The following is a 5,980-nucleotide window of genomic DNA, read 5'->3' on the forward strand; positions in this document are numbered from 1 at the left end:
GGATGGGTTATCCTGGTGATAGGTATTAAAGAGGGCACGTTCTGCATGGAGCACTGGGTTTCATACGAAAACAATGAATCGTGGAACACTACATCAAAAACTAATGATGTATTGTATGGTGACATAACATAATAAAATAAAATTTAAAAATATACAGCTGCTTTTCTTTATCTTTGTTTTCTTTTTTTAATTAATACAATCTTTCTCTTATAATTGCTACATGTAATTTATAGGGCCAAGTATGGAAACAGGTAGAGTAAGCTGTTGTTTTGGTGTGCTTTAGGGAAAGAACTTGAACTCAAAGTGACTATATTTATATTTATATTTATATTTATATTTATATTTATATTTAAGGTTGTGGGTAAAAAGGAAAGCAAAGAGGCTAAGAAGTGACTCCCCAAAGGACAGAAGAGCTCTTTCAGAGGATATGGGAAGAAGGCAAAAACTCCCTTTGCCTCTTTCATACCCTGCTTAGTACTGGGTGTCTAACACATATTCTGAATCTCACATAGTATGTTCTGCATGCACAAAGATGAAAGGCATTATGAAAATAAACATGAGAACCTGCCTTCATCCCTCCGTGTGTGCATTATGTAGCTATGTCTTGCTGTCTAAGAGTTGGCTTTCTCCTTCTGTTCAAGTAAGCCATATCTCTGTTATTGTGGTTGAAACTCTGTGAAACTGTCTTCTGTTGCATTTTCTAGCCACAGATAGAAACTGCTCTTGCCGTAGCTTCACGTCATCCTTGAAGAATGCCTTCCACCTGCGTTTGCATGATTTTTCTCTGTCATTCACTTTGAGGAAGAGATGCCTTGTCTTGATAGTGCCAATGCTACTCATATATCGACCCATAAGAGTGAGTCTATATTGTTCAGCTGTCATTATTATCGTCAAACAAACATTAAACACCATGGCAGATAATCTTGTCTGCCAGCCGAATGAGAGTTCAGAAAGCACAGCTGCTCCTGACGTTTGCTGCCACAGGATAGAGGGATCATCATTTAGGATTCTTCCTCTCTTGCTGCTCTTCTCTCTTACCAGCCTCTCTGTCTGGAATTCTCAATTATTTGCATCTATTAAAATCCTGCTCACTTTCAACCACTGATTCATGTGCCACCTCCAGGAAGTCCTTGTGAGTCTCTCAACTGTATGGGATATCCATATTTTATCATTTTCCTTAGGTCATAGTATTATACTCACAGTGAATTTATGTTACGTCCACTCCCCAGATGGTAAGGTGCTGAGAATAGTGCTTGGTCTTACCCATTTTGCCTATCCGACAGTACTTCACACACGGTGCTCACAACAGGGTGCTTTGGAATTTTTTTTTTCCTGAAGTCCTTCAATACCTGGCTCTGCCACATAGTCTTCCTGGATTAATCTGAATTTGAGTTGGGTTTTGTATTTGAGGTAGAAGTAGTTTGGCACATGGAAAATTGAAGAATGTAGGCAAAGGGACATAACAGAAGATGCCAGTCAATATCATGTACTGAGATCATATGATATGCAGTGAAAATGTAGTGGGAAATTGAAAGATAGGAAAGTAGAGAATGGGGGAGGTAGTTGAGATGGAACCTTGGAAAACACAATTAAGTTAAATATTTGTTAAATATTTAGATTTATATAGCAATTTTCTTTCAAGGAACTTAAAGGAATTGCAGTAATACGGGCACAGGTCAATCCATTGCTATCCATTTTATATCACCAGAGACAAGATAATGCCTGGAAGCAAGGAAGAATTCAGTTTATATTTTTGGGATGACTATATGAAGTTCTTGGTATTTTGGAAGAAAGAGGTTTATTAAAGAACACTGGATTGCAGAAGGATGGTAGAGAAAACCAAGACTGGTTTCTAGGTTTAGCCTTACTCAATTTCAGGAAGATACACGGCGGCAGGGGGAAAGGTGGAAAACAGTGGTGAGAGCTGATCTGATCTTGAAACTTCCTGGTAAAAAGATGGATGTGATGTTGGTACAAATGCAAATTATTGGACGCTGGCTCTACTCTGCTCAGCTACAGAAGTAGCAGACCTCTGACGGAAGCCTAAGGTCTGGATAGGCTGCATCTCAGCAAGCTTGTGTAACATACCTGATAGTGGAAGTTTTTCTGTTGTGGTGAGAATACTTAACATGAGATTTAACCTCTTAACAAATGGTTAGGTGTACAATACAGTGTTGTGAACCACAGCCACAATGTTACATAGTAGATTTGTAAAACTTAATCATCTTGGGTAACTTTTTTTTTAAGACATGCTCCCAGGCTGCCTTAAATCAAGACACCACTCCTTCTGTTAGATTTCTCACTTGAAAAAGAAACACTTTGAATTATCCACAGTGAGTAACCCTGAAATAATACTGATAGTGTTCTTTTTCTCTGGGCATAACACAGAGTGGGTGTAAAAGTGGGTACAGGAAGTGGTACAAATTAACAGAAATAATATAGTGAGAGTGGAGAAGGAAAAAGCCCAGCTTAAAATAGTTTGTCCAGTAAATAATTATCAGAAACCTCGTGTGCCTCAGTAAATAACCCTCTGGAGGGAAACACACTGGTATGTTTGGAGAATAATGAGGGCAATTTGGCTGAGAGCTGTGAGACATGGGAGAAGAGGATGGTAGGAGATAAGATCTGAAGGGTGGCCAGAGACAGACCAGGAGGTGATAAGCAGTTTGGATTTTATTCTAAGTGTGATGCCTACACCCTGGAAGCTTTTTTCTTTTTTTTTCCTACAGAGGGAGAGAGAGAGAAGTGGGGGAGGGACAGAGGAAGAAGGAGAATCTTAAGCAGGCTCCACATCCAGTATGGAGCCGACGTCGGGCTTGATCTCACAACCCTGAGATCATGACCTGAGCTGAAACTAAGAGTCTCCCACTTAACTGACTGAGCCACCCAGGTATCCCACCCTGGAAGCTTTTGAATGAAGTGATATAACCTGATTTAGTTTTTCGAAGCTCTGTCTGGTTGCTCTGTGGAGAATGAAGTATAGGAGGGCAGGAATGGAAGCAAGTTGACTGGTGGGCAGGCTATTGCACTAGCGGAGGTAAGCATGGATAATACACAAGGATGGTAGCGGGAGAGCCAGCAAAAGTGACTAGATTTGGGAAATGTTTTGAAATATACAAGTTGACAAGACTTGCAGATAGATTTATTGTAGGGGAGAGGGAAAGAAATTCAAAGATAACTTTGGGTTTTTGGACTTAACAGCTGAGTCAGATGGAGCAGACTGGACGGAGAAAGCTCTGGGGGAGTGGTGTGATTAAGGCTTCTGCTCTGGGCGGATGCCTAATAGACACTCCCTGGAGATGAGGAGTGGGCTGTTGGATGCATGAGTCTGGGGTTCAGGAGGAGGTCAGGGCTGGATATATGCTTGGGGTAGTCATTAGTAGAGAGATGGTATTTACATGCAGGGACTAGATACGGCCATATGTAAGAGTATTGATAGAGGAGAAAATGGAGCCTGGCCTGAGTCCTGGGCTCTCTAGCATGTAGAAGTCAAGAAGAGGAAAAGGAGCAAGCAGAAGAGACGGAGGAGGGGAGGCAGCTGAAAACGAAGGAAAATTAGCATGGTAGAGTGTCAAAAACAAAAAAATGCCAGAAAGGAAGTGATAACTCAAACGCTGCTGGAGGGTTGAGAGAGATGAAGTTTGAGAACTGGCCACTGGGCAGAGCAAGATGGAGGTGCTGCTAAATTGACTGAAGCAGGCTGAGCAGATAGTAAGAGGCAAGGAAGTTGAAATAACTATGTCCACTAGTTTTAGCCACAAAAGGGAGAAGAGAAATGAGGCTGTGGTTACAAACAAGAACAATTCATCCACTTCCATCCGCAACAGGAGGAAAGGTAGAATTTAAGGATATAGATGCAGGTAGAGACCAATTTGATCTTGAAAACAAGAAGCCATTATCTCCAGATGGCAAGAAAAAAAAGAAGGAAAACAACTGTACTTTCTTCAAAATCATCCATCGCCATATTTGTTGCTTGATGAAATGTTAGATCATGGAAGAATGGAAACTGCAGTAGGGCTTGTGATTACTTGCTTGGTGTAAATTTATTTTCATGCTTCATGTTCATATACAACTTGTTTAAACCAGTAATTTTAATCCTTAGGAAAGCTTGCTAAACAATTCTGTGCAGAAAAATAAATAACTTAAAAACATTTAAAATGTTTTAAATTGCTGTATGGGCATCAAGCTGAAACATAATTTTGCTTTGATTGCTATGTCCTGTCCTGCATTTATCTCTGCAAATATTAAAAAAAAATTGTGTAAAATTTAGTGGTAACAGGTGATTCTACAAATAGTTATTCTTCTGAGCTGTTACACAATAAGCATAAATATATAAACAAGAAACAGCTTGCTCTAGTTAGTTTCTTCAAATTGTAATATACAGAACTCTAATGCTGTTTGTCTCTGCTTTGCTAAGTAACAGTGGACCAGCAATTTAGCTATTCTATGACCATTCAAATATGTAAAATTGTTGACAAAGGACCAGGGCTTTAAGATCTCAGGATCCTCTTAATGAAGCAGTATTAATATATATTTTTCTGATTTTTGCATTGTAGTAAAATATATAAAACATAAAATGTACCATTTTTTAAGAGAGGGATAAAGGTGGGGGAGGGGTGGAGGGACAGGGAGAGAAAGAAGTGAGAATCTCAAGCAGGCTCCATGCTCGATCTCACAACCTTGAGATCGTGATCTGAGCCAAAATCAAGAGTCCATGCTTAACTGACTGTGCCACCCAGGTGCCCCTATTTTAACCATTTTTAAATGAACAGTTCAGTAATATTAAGTACATTCATACTGCTGTTCAACCATCACCACTATCCATATCCAGAACTCTTTCATAAAAATATGAAAATCTTTATGAATTTGCATGCCATTACTGAGGAGGTATGATGCTAATCTTCTCTGTAATGTTCTAATTTTAGTATATGTGTGCCAAAGTGACCACTTATTCACATTTTAAAGAAAACACTTATTTACATAAAGAAGAAAAAAATATAGAAACTGTGACTCTGAAAGATAAGCCAGAACCATTTGATTATTATTATCAAAATAAGGGCTTAGATCAATTCCATAATGTTCCATATCAAGATATTGAGGCATGGAGGGTGACTATGATGTTCTTCCATAAAATACCCTTTGGTTGTACACTCAGAACCAGAATATGGGATAGATTATTGGAACCAAGATGATCATTGCCTTATTTTCCTAATTTTCTGGTTGAAAACGGAACAACTAAAGAATGATTCAAACACAAATTGATTGAGTTCTTACTATATGCCAGGCATTATGCTACAAATGTACATGAATTATCTAGCTGAATCCAACAAGAATGCAATGAGGTAACTCTATTATTTTCATTTTGAAGATAATAAAACTTACAACTATATTGGAAAGGTATAATTAACTATTCATGGTTTCATAACCAGTAAACAGTGGGTGAAAGAGGTACGTACCCCTTGACCAGCCTGACCCCACAGCCCTTGCTCTTAACCTCTGTGCTCTAGTGTGTCTATTATAAAGTGATGGAAGGCTATACCTCCCCCAAGTTTTAAAAATTAAACTCATCCTGTTCTCATTAACACATTGTTTTTGCTTGTGCAAACACTTATATGCTGAATAATGATAATCTCATCAAGGTTTTGAGTTGGACTCACAATTATTTCTAAGTGTTTTACTAGCAAATATTTTCTCTATAGCTACTAGGGGATGGGGGTTGGGGGGATGATGATGGGGGATGGAGGATAGGGGATGGGGATGAAGGATAAGGGATGGGGGATGGGGATGGGGGAAGATTTCATCAGCGTTCTTTGCTGCAATTTCTCTGTATTCATTCTCATAATTTGCTGCCTTCTAAAAGGATGCCTTTGAAATTAGAACATTTCTTAAAATAAAATTGCTGTGCCAGAAGACCCCATTTAGAACTTAATTTCAGCTCTTATCTACAATATTCCTGCATCTACATTCTGATTTTCACACC

At 38.9% G+C, this 5,980-nt stretch overlaps 1 non-coding gene across 1 annotated transcript; it reads right to left on the reverse strand.

Annotated features, from left to right (window-relative positions):
* Nucleotides 1-4,842: 4,842 nt before the first annotated feature.
* Nucleotides 4,843-4,948, reverse strand: LOC116631229. The gene has a single exon (XR_004299158.1). It is a non-coding gene; the product is annotated as a U6 spliceosomal RNA (small nuclear RNA).
* Between the last annotated feature and the right edge of the window lie 1,032 nt (nt 4,949-5,980).

Source organism: Phoca vitulina, unplaced genomic scaffold (genome assembly GCF_004348235.1).
Source record: "Phoca vitulina isolate PV1807 unplaced genomic scaffold, GSC_HSeal_1.0 scaffold4, whole genome shotgun sequence".
NCBI classification, from domain to species: domain Eukaryota; kingdom Metazoa; phylum Chordata; class Mammalia; order Carnivora; family Phocidae; genus Phoca; species Phoca vitulina.